The sequence below is a fragment of the Eptatretus burgeri genome, chromosome 6, assembly GCF_056783735.1.
Source record: "Eptatretus burgeri isolate ZD-2024b chromosome 6, Ebu_testis_v1, whole genome shotgun sequence".
Classification (NCBI taxonomy): domain Eukaryota; kingdom Metazoa; phylum Chordata; class Myxini; order Myxiniformes; family Myxinidae; genus Eptatretus; species Eptatretus burgeri.
In genome coordinates, this window is record NC_140966.1 from 33,872,443 (window position 1) to 33,891,003 (window position 18,561).

Genomic DNA, 18,561 nt, shown 5'->3' on the forward strand with positions numbered 1-18,561 from the left:
ACCCACATTCACACCTCCCTGCTTATATCCTCAATGCCATCCTCACACTCGTTAAACTACACATTCCCCCACCAATCCTCCCCCATGCACAGCCAAGCACCACCCGACCATTTCCATTGTTGGGCCACTAACTTAAAAGGTACATGCTTCAATCTCATATTACTCCTTACAGATTGCTGTATCATCTCCATGAGTTATCCGTCTGATGTCATCTGTCTCATCTCATTTTGTGTCATCTGTCTAATGCAAACTTTTGTTTCACAGGATGTCTCAGAATCACAAGTCTCTCTCCCTAGTTATTTGTTGCACCCTTTTTAGGTAGACAAAGTCAAGGCTTGTGGAAGAGGTTCGAACACTGAACAGAAGACACAACACAACAAAAACAACAGCAGAGAGTAGGGGGGGGGGACATCAATGGCTGGGTTAAAGGATAAAATAAAGGGAGACTTGGACAAATAATGTGTGTGGGTAGGAATGAGGGGGAAGAGAGGCCACATGAGGTGGACAATATGGATACAAAAGTAAAAACTGGAACTTTGGTAGGAGGTAGACTTTGGTGGGATTGGAGGGGCGGGGGGGGGGGTTGAGGGGGTTAACGGGGATAGAAAATATCATGGTTTTGGATGGGGGATGATCTGACATCATGGTTAACAGCTGTCTTGAACATCTGGTGGGAAGACTGAGATTGAAGAGAATGTGGTTGAAGAGAAAAAAAAAATCTCCTTTGAGAGAGATCCAATGCTCGTGATGGTGACAGTATCCCAGTCTACATCAGAAGATCCAATTCCGATAGACCCTGGCCAACCTTGTTCCCCTTAATACCTTCATAAAAAATTATATGAGCCTTGATATCGACATAAAAATTACAATGTTCCTTTGTGACGTAAAAGAAACTGATATGGTGCAGGCTGGATGGGCAGAACTCCCTCTTTCTTTTTATTGTTGTTTATTCTTTCCCTACCTTTTTTATGTAATTTTTTTTGGGAGCCAACATTGACCAAGTTTTGTACAATAACTGACAAAGGTTTTATTAACCTCCGCCATCGAAGATCGGAGGTTACTGTTTTCACCCCTTTCTGTTTGTTTGTTTGTTTGTTTGTTAACAGTATTACGGAAAAACTCCGACGGATTTTGACGAAACTTGGTGGGGGGGAGTGAGGTATGGTCCAAGGATCATGCCATTTGATTTTGGACTTGGTCCAAAATCCAATATGGCCGCTATGGCGGCCATTTTGAAGAAATATTAGAATTTTTTTTTTGCATTTCTACATGTTTTAAGTGATTTCCAACCCCCCCTCCCGCCAAAAAAAATTGTTAGAGAAAAAAACATTTTTGCAACTTTTTTTTCAACAAAATTTCGATTTTTTTTGGCATTTCTACATGTTATAAGTGATTTCCAACAACAAAAAAAAACATGCCAAAATTATAATTGCGGCTGATTTTGGAACTTCAGGTGGATATACCCACGTAAAATCAATTTCTGTCTCAAGGAATCTAGTTATGATGAATGAATTGAGTATGTAAAAGTTAAAAGTAAAAGGGAAAGTTGCAAACTATAACTCTGTGGGCACTGTTGACATCAAATTGAATGAATAGGATATCAGGTTCACTTGAGTGACCAAGCAGTATTGGCGGCGGAGGTTTTGCACTCTACCGAGTGCTCCCCCCTCTAGTTTGTAATGAATTTATTGGATTTTATTGACATTAAATGTGCCCTGATAATATAGCTTGTATTATTCTTCACCTAACTTCTGGCCTCACTCCTTTCATCCTCTCTTTGCCTGCCCAAGTCACATGCTCTGATTGCAGAAACCCACACATGCATGCCCTCCCCAATTCTTAGCCAAATGTTCAAATGTATTGCTACATTCCTGCATTCTCTGGTCTGTGGACCTGACTCCCTGTATGTTTGTTGTCTCATGCTCATCCCTCCCTTCCTTCAGCAGTGCTGCCCCATATTCACCTCGTGCTTTCTGCCACACCTACCCCTGCTCTCTTCTATTCTTGCTGACATACTCCCTACCAACCCCCTTTCCTTTCTGCCACTCATCTACTCATGTATTGTCTCTCTGTCCTCTGATTATCAATCTGTGAACCCACTTACCCTTGTTGTTTAGCAACTCCATGAGCCTTGATTTCAATATACTCGTACAAAAATAACAATATAATATCAGCGGCAGCACTTTGTGCATGTACTATTGCAGCCTGTATGAAGTCGGATTATAATATGTACCAGTGGTGGGCATCATTGTCTTGAAAAATGTGGCAAAGAGTGGTTTATGGGACCAGGAGCCTACCAAAATAAAAAAATAATGGGGATCATTACCATTTCCAACATTAAGATATATGAAGGATAAATTCACGACTGTACTTGTGTTATACCATAAAGGAAAGGTCCCTTAAGCCATGCGATGGGCCACCAATGTCTGTTTTTTAAATATCGATCAAAGATTCATGGAGGAGCTAAATACAAAAATCGCACATCAGGCAAAGATTTTAATCGATATCAATGGAATTTTGAATGAATGACACAGACATATGAGAAAATGGGTTTCCCCATGTCATGAGCTAGGGGTTTAGAGGGGAAAATTAACAAGGCAAATTATCCTGACCACCCATTCTAGAGTTCCATAACAGCCTGATCATTGATTGAAGATGAGTTGCAGCCAACAGTCGTGCACTTTCTGCAACAGAAGCAAAATGGAAATTACAAGTCCATGGAAGGCTCTGGAACAGCGACATCAACTTGCCCCATAGACTATGAAATCATATCATCTTTTGCCAAACATGCGCTCGATGTTTTTGGCAGACATCTGTTACAGATGTTCTGACAGTGCTGAAATTGTGCCAACATAAGAAGGTTGCTATATAACAGCTCCACATGAAAGTATTAGGTACCTCTTAATGACAGAATCCTTTGTTGAAAACATTGAAATGGTGCAAGACAATCTACTTTGGGCAGTCTAACTTTTTTGGATATGCACATGGAACACAGGATATGTCTGTCACTTTTGTTGTACTGAAGCAATTTAAATATTCTGGGAAAGAGATTTTTTTTTTTTTTTAAACTATAATGACCTTCGTCACGATAAAATGCATTGCAATTTTTCTTTTTAGGAAGATAAATGCAATAATTCTCAATGCCATTTCAAAGAGTACCTGATAAAATATTTGTATTTGTATTTGTATATATATATATATATATATATATATATATATATATATTTATATATATATATACATATATATATACATATATATATATATACATATACATATATATATATACATATACATATATATATATAGTGTTGTGGTTACCAGATTCGCAAACCACCATTCAGGTCCCTTAGGTGAGGTATCTCGGTAAGTGCATGTGTAGTTAGGCCCAAACCCGTTGTCTAGTGGGAATACATGTCATTTATACGTGCTGCGACTCTTCAGGATAGCCGTTTTTCTTTTACTATCTTTATTTTGGACCAACCGCCATGATTACCATCACAACCACAACATCAACCACCAACCACAACGCCGCTTCACCACAACCGCCACGACCTTCCCGTCACACCTCGCAACCGTAGCATCGCCACCGTTCTTGCCCCGCTGTGGGTACCGGTGTTGGACTCATGCAGAACGCGCGTCGAACAGCGTGTACAAAATCACGGATTTTGTGCTTCAAAAACGGATCAAAAACGACACACGCCCACTTTTTGCCGTCCAATCGGTGAGTGAGGGGCGAATTGGCCCCGCCCCCAGGGCGATCGATATATGCAAATTTGTGGATCAAAAAGCCTTCACGCCCACTTTTTCTCGGGCCAATGGGGAGCGAGGTGAAAGGTCAAAGGGAGGGGGTCAAAGGCGAAGTTACGGGGGGGATAAAAGGACGGTGTTCGTCAGTCAGAAGGGAGAACGAGAACGAGAACGAAAAGGAGAACGAGAACGAGAACGAGAACGAGAACGAGAACGAGAAGGAGTCGGAACGGAGGGGACGAGTGTGGAAGTCTGGAGCCCGAAGCCTGCAGTGGCTGGAGAAGCTGAAGAGAGTCGGACGAGGGGGTGCTCGCGTCGGTGCCAGGAGCTGCACGCCCGAGGGAGGCCGGCAGCGCGACCTGGCCGAGGTGGAGACGCACACCAGGGATAATAAAGATCCTCTATACCCCGAGCATCAGCAACCCCCTCCTGTTTCCCCCCGCGCTGAGATAGTGCGACCAAGGGGGCCCCTTTTCCCACCCCCCTGCCTGACACTGTCCGCGAGGCCCGCGGAGAGAAGCGCCATCGCCGCTCCGCGTCTCATCACCAGACGGGTAGGCCCGACCCGGTCTCGGCCTCAGGCCCGCCTCATTCTTGGGGATATTCTTTCCTTGGTTTTGGGTATGTGTTGTCGGCGCCGTCTGTGAAGTAGAATTGTATAAGTGTTGCCGTGTGCTCGGTAGTCGGTATTAGCTCTGCATTGTCTTCGCTTTTATATTTGCTTTTTGTGTAAATGGAATTGTGTTTTCTTTTTTTTGTGTGCTTTTGGTGGAATTGTATTTGTGTGCTTCCCGTGTGCCGCGAATAAATGTGCTTTATTGTTGAACTGTTCTCCCGCTTCGCTTCGTCTTTTCCTCCATTGAATCCCCATCTTGCTTCACGTAAAGGGTTGGTAGTGGGCTGAATACGCCCGATAATTAATCGAACCGTCGAGGTCGACGATAACACCGCTCGGTTATTCTGATAGTACGGAACGGGTCGCTTAAGTGGCCCGTGTCCGAAGTCGACCTGCGGCGAGGTGCGATCGCCCGGTCTACCCTCCGCGTGGGTACTTAGGTAGTTCGAATTTGGCGAGCAACCCTATCCCACGCGGGGGCTGATTGGCTCGATCGCGGTGAGACCGAAAGGTCCACCTGTGACTGGTTCCCGGCGTTAGTCCGAGAGGGTCACGACTGGATTGTCCGTCCGGTGGGCGACGTGCCGCGATTCGAGTTACGTGGCCGTTCGCACGCCGGCGGGCGCGAAATCCGCAACACTGGTGTCAGGTCGTGCGATACAAATTCATCGCCCTCCTCGCGGCACTGGTATCGGAGAACAGGAAAACGGGCTCTCCTGTCTCCGGCTAAATTCACGGGAATCGGTCCAGGGGTGAGAGAAGCGACCCCCGATTCCCTCCAAATTACGAGCGAGCGAAATTAACCCTTCACGAGAAGCAAGATGGCGTCTCAAGGCGAGCGGGTGCCGGGTGGATTAGGTATGTGTAATAGTAATGTAGAATCCATGGCTCAGGACGAGATCACCGTGCAAGAGAAACCCGTACCAGAAGGTTGGGAAAGGCATCGATGCCGTTCATCTGGTCGGTTTTTTTATTATAACTCCACCACTAAATGTAGTCAGTGGGAGTGGCCAGGGCAGGTGACAATGCGGCAGATTATGGAACTCGCGCAGAGCATAAAGGACAAACTGGATTACTGGAATGCCGGAATAGAAAAAATGAACGAAAAGTTGGATGCGAATACACAGCAAATGAGGGAAGAAACGAAAAAGCTGCGGGGTGAGACGCAGAACATGGGCCGATGCCTGCAGGCGGGCATGAAGGCCGTGAGCAGGGAACTTAAAATGGCGACTCCACGTGTCGGAACAAACGAGCTGGAAGGGGGTGCAACGGCTGACAGGCCCGCGGTGGAGGCGGGTAAGGAAAGAGTAATTCGGGAGACAAGAGACGAGGTGAAAGTAATTGGGAGGGAGAGAAAAGAACAATTAATACGGAAAGCAAGGATGAGGTACGCGGAGATCGTGAAAGAGCAAGGAGTGAAAAACAGGGAAGGACGGGAGCGACTTAAAGAGAAAGCAAGGTTGACCTACATAAAGATAAGGGAAAGACGCCAGAAAGAAGCAGAGACCAATAAACACGATGAAGACGGGGTAAGTGACGCGCACACACACACGGAGGTAGTGGAGGACAATGGGGGTGAGCTCGCGGAGCATGTGGGGACCCGGTGCGAGCAGCTGGATGACCTCCTCCAGGAACAAGGGGAGGGAGTATGCCCCCTTGAGGCGAGTCACGACCAGGTGAGTTCGGTCGTGTTTTGCGAGGTTGAGGGGACGAGTGCTGTGGACGGGTGCACGGAGAGCTTGGGGGGTGTAGAGGCCCCGGAGACCCTTGTGGGGACACAAATCCCCAGTGTGGTTGTCCCTGTGTGTGTGGTGCAAGGTGCGAGTGCGTCCCCGTGTGTGGAAGCGACCCCGTGTGTGAGTAGTGAGGCACGCGTGAGTGAACGGCCGCATGCAAGGGAGACCGTGTGTGTGAGAGAGCGGTATGTGAGGGAGATGTCGGTTGGCATGCGGGAGCACGCAGCCGCGTCTCCCGGTGTGAGTTTGATGGAGTGGAGTGTGTGCGTCATAACACGCAGGTGTGCGTGTGTTGAATGGCGACGACGAAGGCGACAGAGTAAAGAAAGCCGAGTAGCGGCTGTAGCTGTTTCGGGGACCGTGCCGGGTTCACCCAGCAGTGAGCACGCGGTTCGTGCTGTGCAACGCACGAGACCACCACGTGCTCGCTTGCGAGAGTGAAGTCCCGGTCCGGAAACGCACGCGGTGGATTTGCCGATCCCGCGGACGGACAAAGTTTAGGCAGGTAAACGGATTTGGACCGGACGGGTTCTCCACGCGATCGTGTGTGTTAAGCTCCAACGGGCAAAGCACATGTGTTCGCGTGGGGAACCCCTCGAGACGTGGGGCTTGTGTTTTTTTTTTATGCGCACGGTGACGTCATGGCTGCACGTGTGGTTGGAATCCGGCAGGAGGGGTATCTCTGCCGGATGGTACCGTCCAAGGAGGGACGAGGTACACGTGCAGCTGCATGACGTCACGGGCAGGTGCAAAGTGCGCGAGTTGCCGCGCAGGTGCTGCGCATGGAAAAAAAAAAAAAAACAAGCCTCACTTTCGGGTGCACAGGATTCCTGGGCAAGGGGTGGAAGACCCCCTTACCCTGGGCACAGGATGGAAACTAGTTAGGGGGAAGGGTTAGCTTAGTTAGACCGACTTCATGGGGCAGGGGTAAGTCCTCATGGAGTCCGTGGAATGGATTAGTTAGAGGGATTGTAGTCAGATTTAGGTTGGGAAATAAAATGATTTATTTGAGACAGAGACAGACTTGTGAATGTGTAGAGGGGACGTAGCTTAGCTACGTAGTGTTAAAAGGAACGTGCCACTAGTTTAAGGGACGACGTGGGAGCACGAGTTAGTTAGGGGATGTAGTTAGAAGGATGGCAGAGTTCAGTGGTGTGTGTGTTGAAGAGTTGGTGAGTTGTGAGGTGAGTACTTGTTGAGTGAGTGAGCCCAGCAGGTCTGTGTGTATGGAGCAAATGGGGAATGCATGGTGCGATGAGTGATTGGGGGGAGGAGTGACTCCCGCCCAAGGGACCCCGGGGTCAGTGTAGATTGAGTTAGGGGGTTAGTCAAATTGAAAAATGGAGGTCGTTTTGTTGTTGGTGGGAAAGTAGGCTCGAGACCCATTTGGAGGGGTGCAGGAGCCCTGTTGACGGGCTTGGGAGCGTGGCTGCGAAAGGTGAGTATCGCTGAGTGGGTACCCCGGGCACCAGGCTAGTCGGCCGCGGTAGGCCATGGGCCCGTGGGGGGCCGGGATAGAGTAGTGGGCACGGGTGCGCCTGCTTGGTGCGGGGGCCCGGGCGCCATTAGCCGCGTGGGCAGTGTTGTGGGCACGGGTGACCCTCGGAAAGGGGCCCGGGAGGCCGGCCTGCCACGTGTGCGTTTCAGGGGAGGTGCCATGGGGGGCACTCCCCGGTGTTAGGGAGCTGGTAGGCTCGGAGGCAGTGTAGTGCCCGGGGGTGCCATCGTCGGAGATTCGGCAGAGGGTCGTGCCTGCCAAAGGGAGCCACGTGTCCCAGCCAGGAGACCGTGTGAGGGCACGGAGAGAAAATTGGGGGGCGAGGCCCGAAATTGTAAGGACACCAACACAGGCGACGGGAATCTGGGTTGTTAGAACCAATAGTTTAAGCGAGAGGCGCTTGTTGAAAGCCCCGGGGTAGTTTAACTGTTAAATGGATAGGGTAGATTAGGAGATGTACCCCTCCGCACCATCCATCCCCTCGCTCTCGTTGTGGGCCGCTGGACCCACTTTGGTTATAGATCGCCGAACTCTGGGGAGGCCATTCTGAGGCTTCGTTGGGCCTCGACACAGGACGTTAGCTCTCCCTTATTCCCCTCCGGGAAGGGAACGTAGGGGTTGGGAGTAGGCTAGGTGACAGGATAGGTTAGCCGAACAAAGACGATAAAGGGGGTTAGGGGACGATTTATAGTGGGGGAGTAAAAATAAAAACAACAAAAAAATAAGTTGGGGCTAAATTGGGGTTTGACAAATTAAGGGAGTGGGTATGTACAGTGACAGGCAAAGGCGATAGGTGGGAGGGAGACAGGTAGGTAGGTCCGAGCCCGCCTTCCAAGTGGCCAGCACCACCGCACTCCCTCCACCAACCTCCACTGAACGGCAAGAGCTGGCCAACTTCATCGGCTGGCCGTGTTTTGCTTCAAGGCGGAGGCCGGCCAACTTCGTCTGCAGCTGCTGTGCTGCAAGGCCTGTGCCGGCCAGTTCATCTGCTGGCTGTTTTTCTTCAAGGCCTGTGCCGGCCAGTTCATCTGCCGGCTGTGTTTGCCTGCAACGGCCTGGTTCTGCGGGCTGAGTTTGCCTGCAGCGGCCTTCTTCTGCGGGCTGTGTTTGCCTGCTGCCTTTGCCATGCCATGCCCACTGCCCCTGTTAACCAGCCCCGTTCAATTTTTGCTTTGCCCCCCCCCCCTGTTCATTTCCATGTGCGCCAGGATCAAGGCAACAGTTTGCAAGCTGCGAGGGCTGCCCTGTTGGCAGCTACGACACGGGCCTGCAGTGGCGGCCCGTGCAACGTGTTTGCGTCCATCCATTCATGCGTCCATTCGTTGTGCTCATTGCGTGTGCCGCTTGGGCTGGCACGGAGACTGCGTTTGTGCGGCCCATGCACCGTTGTGGTTCGCTGCGTTCAGTTCAAAAAGGGAAGGCCTTGGACTGCGTGTGAGCAGCCAGCCACGTTCCCTGTCACCTGCATTGTTTGAGCCAGAGACTGCATGTGGGCAGCCTGGCTCCCTGCTAACTGCTTTTCTTTGCAGAGTTCAGTGATCCTGGGCCATGGTTTAGTGTAAAATTTGTAAGTTAAGGTAAGATGTACTGTAAATATGAGTGCGCCCCCCGGCATGTCTGTCTAGCGCCGGCAATTTTATTTAAGTCGTCCGTGTGAGTGAGTTTGTTTAGGTAGTTACGCAGCCCTCAGGTTATTTATTTTGGGGACACGAATACCATGAATGTCGCACTCAGGGATCCGTAGGTAAAATGTACTAGGGGAAAACTACACATGATGGCACACGAAAATTTGACGACTCGGGACGAGTCTGTAAAAAGGGGAGGGGGTAGTGTTGTGGTTACCAGATTCGCAAACCACCATTCAGGTCCCTTAGGTGAGGTATCTCGGTAAGTGCATGTGTAGTTAGGCCCAAACCCGTTGTCTAGTGGGAATACATGTCATTTATACGTGCTGCGACTCTTCAGGATAGCCGTTTTTCTTTTACTATCTTTATTTTGGACCAACCGCCATGATTACCATCACAACCACAACATCAACCACCAACCACAACGCCGCTTCACCACAACCGCCACGACCTTCCCGTCACACCTCGCAACCGTAGCATCGCCACCGTTCTTGCCCCGCTGTGGGTACCGGTGTTGGACTCATGCAGAACGCGCGTCGAACAGCGTGTACAAAATCACGGATTTTGTGCTTCAAAAACGGATCAAAAACGACACACGCCCACTTTTTGCCGTCCAATCGGTGAGCGAGAGGCGAATTGGCCCCGCCCCCAGGGCGATCGATATATGCAAATTTGTGGATCAAAAAGCCTTCACGCCCACTTTTTCTCGGGCCAATGGGGAGCGAGGTGAAAGGTCAAAGGGAGGGGGTCAAAGGCGAAGTTACGGGGGGATAAAAGGACGGTGTTCGTCAGTCAGAAGGGAGAACGAGAACGAAAAGGAGAACGAGAACGAGAACGAGAAGGAGTCGGAACGGAGGGGACGAGTGTGGAAGTCTGGAGCCCGAAGCCTGCAGTGGCTGGAGAAGCTGAAGAGAGTCGGACGAGGGGGTGCTCGCGTCGGTGCCAGGAGCTGCACGCCCGAGGGAGGCCGGCAGCGCGACCTGGCCGAGGTGGAGACGCACACCAGGGATAATAAAGATCCTCTATACCCCGAGCATCAGCAACCCCCTCCTGTTTCCCCCCGCGCTGAGATAGTGCGACCAAGGGGGCCCCTTTTCCCACCCCCCTGCCTGACACTGTCCGCGAGGCCCGCGGAGAGAAGCGCCATCGCCGCTCCGCGTCTCATCACCAGACGGGTAGGCCCGACCCGGTCTCGGCCTCAGGCCCGCCTCATTCTTGGGGATATTCTTTCCTTGGTTTTGGGTATGTGTTGTCGGCGCCGTCTGTGAAGTAGAATTGTATAAGTGTTGCCGTGTGCTCGGTAGTCGGTATTAGCTCTGCATTGTCTTCGCTTTTATATTTGCTTTTTGTGTAAATGGAATTGTGTTTTCTTTTTTTTGTGTGCTTTTGGTGGAATTGTATTTGTGTGCTTCCCGTGTGCCGCGAATAAATGTGCTTTATTGTTGAACTGTTCTCCCGCTTCGCTTCGTCTTTTCCTCCATTGAATCCCCATCTTGCTTCACGTAAAGGGTTGGTAGTGGGCTGAATACGCCCGATAATTAATCGAACCGTCGAGGTCGACGATAACACCGCTCGGTTATTCTGATAGTACGGAACGGGTCGCTTAAGTGGCCCGTGTCCGAAGTCGACCTGCGGCGAGGTGCGATCGCCCGGTCTACCCTCCGCGTGGGTACTTAGGTAGTTCGAATTTGGCGAGCAACCCTATCCCACGCGGGGGCTGATTGGCTCGATCGCGGTGAGACCGAAAGGTCCACCTGTGACTGGTTCCCGGCGTTAGTCCGAGAGGGTCACGACTGGATTGTCCGTCCGGTGGGCGACGTGCCGCGATTCAAGTTACGTGGCCGTTCGCACGCCGGCGGGCGCGAAATCCGCAACAATATATATATATATATATATATATATATATATATATATATATATATATATATATATATATATATATATATATATATATATATATATATATATATATATATATATATATATATATGACAGATTCTGAAATGTCTGAAAGTTTTCAATGTTGGGAAAGCATCACACTAATGAGAAAAATGACAGGGAAATGATATCAGTTTCACGCCTCGATTTTGATTATGTAATTTTGGCCAGAAAACGTAGCACAGTAACCACATATAAAAACCAGACACTTCTATTGGTTGATATCACCTATTTCTCATTGGATAAATCCATTGCATTCTCAGATTTCCTAATATCACCTCATCACTCGATCTTTAGCCTGACATAAAACAATGACTGATATCATCAAGAACATGAGTATAATGGTGAAATTATAACCTTCCATTCCCACTGCCCACTCCACCAAATGACCACAACATACTTTGGTGATCAGATGTGCCAAAGTTGTGTGACCATTAATTGTGTTACAACCATTTGCTAATCAATCTCGAAAGGCATTTCTTGATTGTCTAGACATTGACGAGGCAAATTCATTTTATTGTACTTTATCAATGATTCGTTATTATCCATTTGCAGGTCCTGTGGAGATTTCATGTAATGTAAAAATGAGACCAACAATATTATGCAAAGCACAATTAAATATCATGGGAATTTAATATTAACAAGTGATGTGCTCCTCAAAAATGTTGTTTGATTAAATCAACCCACCCCAAGTCAAGTCCTCAACTCTCCCCAAATCTCCCCAACCCAAAGTCCTCAACTCTCCCCAAACCCAAAGTCCTCAACTCTCCCCAAACCCAAAGTCCTCAACTCTCCCCAAACCCAAAGTCCTCAACTCTCCCCAAACCCAAAGTCCTCAACTCTCCCCAACCCAAAGTCCTCAACTCTCCCCAACCACAACTTCTCAACTCATCCCAAACCCAAGACCTCAACTCTCTGGGTGGAGGGGTGTGTGGTAAATGGGAGAGGGGGTGGGTAAGGAAGGGAGAAACATTATTGAGATGATTATTTGTAGAACAAACCAATTGAGCTCAATTGATGTAATACAAACAAACATGATTGTAACACTTCTAGAGGTGATTGTTTGTAATGTAAAACAATTAAGCTAAATTGATGTAATACAAACAAAGGGGGGTAGGTATGGAGATGCATTTGATCTATCAGTGCAAATCCAAACTGGATACGATATGATGTGCTGGATAATACAGATTATATTGGTTATATTGTGCATCCTCCTTTTCATAATGGAGTATCTCTGGTGCACTTACACAAGAGTGGGCTAACCAAACACTGGTGGCAAATCCAAAACCACCTCCGTGAGTGATGTAACAGTTTCCTCCACGTGCCATGCCTCCAATACCCATCTTCCAGCTTTATTGGGAGTCACACCCACAGGGAACTATTTATGTCACCATTGCCTGGTCCTCTTATCTTCGATTGTTGATGGTAAATTGCATGCTCTTTTTAGGAGGATGTATATCAAACCCGTTTGTCGTCCATGGGATGGCAAGAGTCAAAATCAAGGTGAGGTCAGTGTGAGTGGGCTTACTGTAAACAGCAATGTTCAAACCTCCTTTAGGACACCTTGTCACGATGGTGTCTAGAAAAGAGAGGGATCCATTCTGTTCCTCTTCATAGGTGAACCTGATGGAAGGAATGGTTTTTACAATTGCCTCATGTATGGTGTTAACCACCTCGCTGGCCAGATGACAAATGTGTCATTCACGTAACGATACCACACACTTGACTGCGCTGAAAGGGACGGAATGGTACATTACTCCAATTCCTCCATCACAACCACAACTGATACAGGAGAGCCCATGGTGGTCCCTAATGCCTGTCTGCAGTATATCCTATCAAAAACGAAATAAGTGGAGATGCACGTTGTTTTGTGTTACTGGTGGAAACATTGATTCATTGTTTCTTCAATTAAAGGTTGGAGAACTCAAGATTAAGTCATGTGATTTTAATTGACCCAATCACATCTCTCACCTGTGACTGGAGAGAATAACCAATAACCAGAATAACCATACTCTCAAGCTATGGCACCTCACTTACCCCAGGTGGCTAGGATTATAGATCAAATGACTGCTCCCATGCTCTTCTAGCCGAAGAAAGTTGCATAAAGCAACCATGAAAAGCTACACAGAGTAAGCCCTTTGCCATTTCAAACCCTTCCCAGAGTTATTCCACAGCGGTAAAGGCATTCCCAAGTAGTACATACATGAGAATTCCAAAGCTTTACACCCCATCTTCCATCGGACCGATTTCATTGCTTATTGGCGAATCATCAGCAATAGCACAGACAGAAATGCGCACCACTTAGGTTCCCAAGCATGTAGCACGTGCAAATGTCAAAAGCAGTCAACATCTATTTATCTTACATATAATCTGCGTCAGTCTGTCTGTCTGTCCATCCATCCATCCATCCATTTGGGGAGAGGTTCTTAGTTCAGTGCAGGGCTTCCCATATTCAGGAGGGACTTCAACATCAAATCGCCACCATTTCTATTCACTCCATGAAGCCTCTTTTGTTAGGTTCACACTTTCTTACACTCTCACGGCTTTATCTTAACACTAATTCGATATCAGATTTCTTTTTTTGCAGTCGCGAAGATGGTGTAAGTTTCGGATGCAAAAAACCAGGGGGAAAAAACAGGATATTTAGACAAAATGCATTTTAAGTGAAATTAAGGTATGTAATATAAAGTGTATGCTTGGTGTTGACTTAATGGCTAGGGTGGTGGGCTTGCAATCCTAGGATCCTGAGTTCAAATTCCAATTGGCTGTTGAATCAATACCAGATAGGGTTGACTCTGCCTGTCATCCTTCCGAGGTCAGCAAAATGAGTACCAGCTTTCTGGTATCCTGTGTCGGAGTGGCGACCCGTCCAGGATTCTGTCCAATAGCCAAGGAGACTGCTTAGGAAACACGGGTCAACGCTCTGCACAGAGTATGGTCCCAATGGATGGATGGAACAAAAAGTCCACTCAGACTCCCTCATGGCTGTATCTTAACTAATTCACCTTCTGATTTCATTTTTTGGAGTCGTTAAGATGATTCAAGTTTCAGTTGGAGCAAAAGGTGAGAAAATAGGACGAACATTGGCGTTTGTCCACGAAAATGCATTCTAATAGCCGTTTTCAATGTATCTTGTCAGACAAGATGTGGGGATGGGGAAGTTATCATCAAGTTACCTTTTATCATCGTTACCTTTTGAAGAAACAAAGGTACATTTTGATTACAACCCATGCAAAGAAAACGAAGTAATGCATGTCAGCGATCGCAGAAGCGGTCTATTATACACCACCCAAAGAAGGTACATTTTTCATAATACAAGGAAATCTAACACAGGTGGAGGCCATTCAGCCCATCATGCCTGCACGAACACCACACAAATTTATCTACACAACATCCAAGGAAGGAAATGCAAAAAAAGTTATAAATTAATGAAATAATCGTTTTTTGTTGTTTTTTTTAACTTTTTGCATTTTTTTTTTCTTCCCCTCAGGGGATGGAATGGTACAATGGACCTGACCTGGGAGTCAGGTCAGGTTCGATCTGTGACCTGCTACAGGTACCATGTAAACCTGTACTAACCTGTTCCATGGTCGGGTTGTCGGCGACTAAACCGTCTCCCCCACCAGGTTTTCTGGTGAGGAGAGTGTTTGGATATGGACACCCAGCAGGATTAAAAACAAAACCTGTCAAAGGGCGGAGGAGCTCCTTGTGAGCCAACGGCCATCCATATCTAGTGCCCAACTGTGTCTGCGGACGTCCTCCTGCAATTGGGTTACTTCTTATTAGGAGGTTGGTGGCAGGATTTGCACTCCGGCCACCGTAAAACCCTTCATTCCGCAAAACGCAAAAAAAATCTGAAAACCCACTCCGTGGGAGTACCTCCTGTGCAGCTTCCCTTCGCAGGGCAGCTCACCGGATGACGAGATTGGGGCAAAGCCTTCGGGACCCCCAATCTTTGATGATAGGAGGGAAACCACGGGGTAACATCCCTGGGTCAGATTGCGGGAGAGTGTGTCGGAGTGGTGCTGAGGTGTCGTCCACCAGACGGCGGTCTCCTTGGGTTAACCTGAGGCGGTCCCTTCGGGTGGGTGCCTGGAATGTCCTATCCCTAAGGAGAGGATGATCACCTGTCTCTGTTATCATCTGAGCTCAAGCGTTTGGACATCGGGATTGCAGCTCTCTCTGAGGTTCAGAGACCGGATTGCGGCGAGATAATGGTGGGTGGTTACACCTACTATTGGTCTGGTCGCTCTGATGGTCACCATACCCAAGGAGTTGCTGTAGCTGTGTCCAATAAGCTGACCCCAATGATAATTGAGGTAACACCGGTCAACGAGCGTATTATGAGATTAAGGATTCGTCACTCCTTAGGTGTCATTTCCCTGGTCTCTGTTTATGCTCCGACTGAGGCGAGTGATCTCACCGTGAAGGATGCATTCTACACCACACTCGAGTCTGTGGTTGATCAGTGCCCCAGACGAGATACACTTCTAGTCTTGGGGGATTTCAATGCATCGACTGGAACTGATAGGGATGGTTATGAGGTGTGTGTTGGTCCCCATGGGTCAGGAACTATGAACCAAAATAGCACTAAGTTCCTTAACTTTGCAAGAAGTCATGGACTTAGGGTGGCTGGTTCATGGTTTCAGCACTCACAAGCTCATCGCTGGACTTGGTATTCCAACGCTGGCGGTGTGGCAAAGGAGATTGACCATGTCCTCATTGACGGTCGTTGGAGGATGATCCAGAACTGCAGGGTCTACCGGAGTGCTCAGTTCCTCAATACTGACCACAGGCTTGTTGTAGCAACTCTAAAGCTGCACCTTAAATCCTGGAGAATGGTACCATCCCAGCCTAGGCTGGATGTTGCCAAGCTCAGGGATGAGAGAGTAGCTGAGGAGTTTGCGAACAGGCTGAGTGGACACTTGGGGGGTCTGGGTGCTTTGGGGGGTCCTGAAGAGTTGTGGAGCGCCTTCAAGACCACCGTCCTTGATGTTGCCGGTGGATGCCTTGGAGCTCACCGCAGGGCAAAGAAGAATTTTGTCTCTCAAGGGACACTGGATACCATTGACCAGAGTCGCAGGGCCAGGCTGAATGGCAGAGCTGAGTTGTTCAGGGAGCTGAGGCATAAAACTGTACGTGCACTGAGGGTGGACAAGGAGGCCTATGTGCGAGGAATCTGTGAGGGGGTAGAGCATCACCTGTGGACACGCGATTCTCGTCCCGCTTACAGGGGAATTCGCGCATTACGTTCATCCAAGCCCATCCCTCGGAGCACTGCAGTTCGAGCAGAGAGTGGTAGGCTCTTGACAGAGGAGTCTGAAGTGAAGGCCCGCTGGGCCGGTTACTTTGAGCAGTTGTACCAGGCTGATCCCCCAGCTGTCGAGTTGGACGTCAAGGGTGTTACAATCCCTGTTGCTGACCCTCGAATCAACTGTGGTCCACCTTCGCTTGTGTAAACACGGGCTGCGGTGAACCAGTTGAAACGGGGCAAAGCTCCAGGGATCTGTGGCATCCATGCTGAACTTCTCAAGGCTGGTGGAAATGCTGCACTCGTGTCGTTGCATGCAGTTTTGTGCTCTGCCTGGAACACAGGCATCATCCCAACTGACTGGAAGAGGGGCCTTGTTGTCCCTCTCTGGAAAGGGAAGGGTGATCACCAAGACTGCAACAACTACCGAGGGGTGACGCTGCTCTCAGTGCCGGGCAAGTTCTTTGCTCGGATAATTCTTGATAGGGTTCGCCACCATCTGCTTGAGCACCAGCGTCCAGAGCAGTCAGGCTTTACACCAAAGAGGTCAACGATTGACCGTATCCTTGCACTTCGTGTCCTCACCGAACGCAGACGAGAGTTTCGGCAGGGGCTGCTTGCAGCCTATGTTGATCTCTGTAAAGCGTTCGATTCAGTGAATCGGGATGTCCTCTGGAGGATTCTTGGTCTTCGTGGGGTGCCACCAAAACTGATCGATCTGATGTCTGAACTCTACTCTGGTACTGAGAGTGCTGTGAAGTGTGGTGGTACCATCTCTGACTTATTTCCAGTTGTTACTGGAGTTCGTCAGGGATGTGTACTTGCCCCCACACTTTTCAGCACTTGTATGGACTGGATTTTAGGGAGGATGTCGGAGAGATCAAGTTGCGGTGCATCGTTTGGCAATGTCAAGATCTCGGACCTTGATTTTGCAGATGATGCAGTCATCTTTGTGGAGACTTTAGACATCCTCTTGGGGGCCCTCGAGGTGCTTAATGAGGAGTCGGAGCCGTTGGGATTACGGGTTTCTTGGGTCAAAACGAAGATCCAGGCTTTCGGTGACATCTTGGATGCTGCTGTCCGGTCTGTGTCTGTTTGTGGTGAGGATGTTGAGGTCGTGGAGAGATTCACTTACCTTGGCAGTGATATTCATGTCTCTGCTGGCTGCGAGTCAGAGGTCAATAGACGTCTGGGTCAGGCCTGGGGAGTCATGGATTCACTGGATCATGGGGTGTGGCGCTGCCGGTACCTGTGCTGGAGGACAAAATTCCGAGTCTTCAGGTCCTTGGTACTTCCAGTCTTGCTCTATGGGTGCGAGACTTGGACTCTGACCAAGGATCTGAGACGGAGACTTAATTCCTTTGGTACCAGGTCTCTTCGGAGAATCCTTGGCTATCGCTGGTCGGATTTTGTGTCCAACGAGCGGTTGCTGAGAGAGACCCGGATGAGATTTGTTACCTGCATAGTCCGTGAGCGTCAGTTGCGGCTGTATGGACATGTGGCTCATTTTCCTGACGCTGATCCTGCTCACCAGATTCTCTCAGCGAGGGAGTCTCATGAGTGGAGGAGGCCAGTGGGCCAACCACGTGCCTCATGGTTGCAGCAGGTTGACCATCATCTCAAGGAGATGGGGATGGGCCTGGCATCTGCCTGGGGGATGGCCAGACAGAGGCCCCTGGAGTACCGGCGGAAAGTGGACGCAGCGATGCGCTGTTCTGGCACATGCTCCCATACCTGACCTGACCTGACCTCAGGGGAGGTGGCATGGGTTGGGTTAAAACCATGCAACAGCAACCACACAACCCCCTTGACAAGACCCTCACAAACAGCACTCCGTACACATGCACACAATCACCCATCAATGCTCTAACTACTGAAAAGTCTTGTCAACATCCCCATACCCCTCTATCTCCATAACTTCCAGGTACCTATCTCATTCTAATTTAAACTTATCTACTTTGTCTGCTGCCACTACCTTTCCAGGGAGACCATTCCATGCATTAACGACTGAGTGAAAGTCCCCTGCCTTCTGACCGTCTTAACTCTCATCTTCTTTACTATCAGGCTATGGCCCCGAGTCCTATCACTGTCGACTCTTGAATAATTCATCTACACTTATTTTATCTACACCTTTCATTACCTTAAAA

General features: G+C 48.8%; 1 long non-coding RNA gene across 1 annotated transcript in view; it reads right to left on the reverse strand.

Moving 5' to 3' along the window:
* Positions 1-2,456: 2,456 nt before the first annotated feature.
* The window catches only part of LOC147024523 (uncharacterized), a 34,003-nt gene continuing 17,898 nt past the window's right edge, over positions 2,457-18,561 (reverse strand). Inside the window, exon 3 of the long non-coding RNA XR_015058827.1 lies at positions 2,457-2,684. This is a non-coding gene — a long non-coding RNA (uncharacterized LOC147024523). The remainder of the gene's footprint in view (positions 2,685-18,561) is intronic.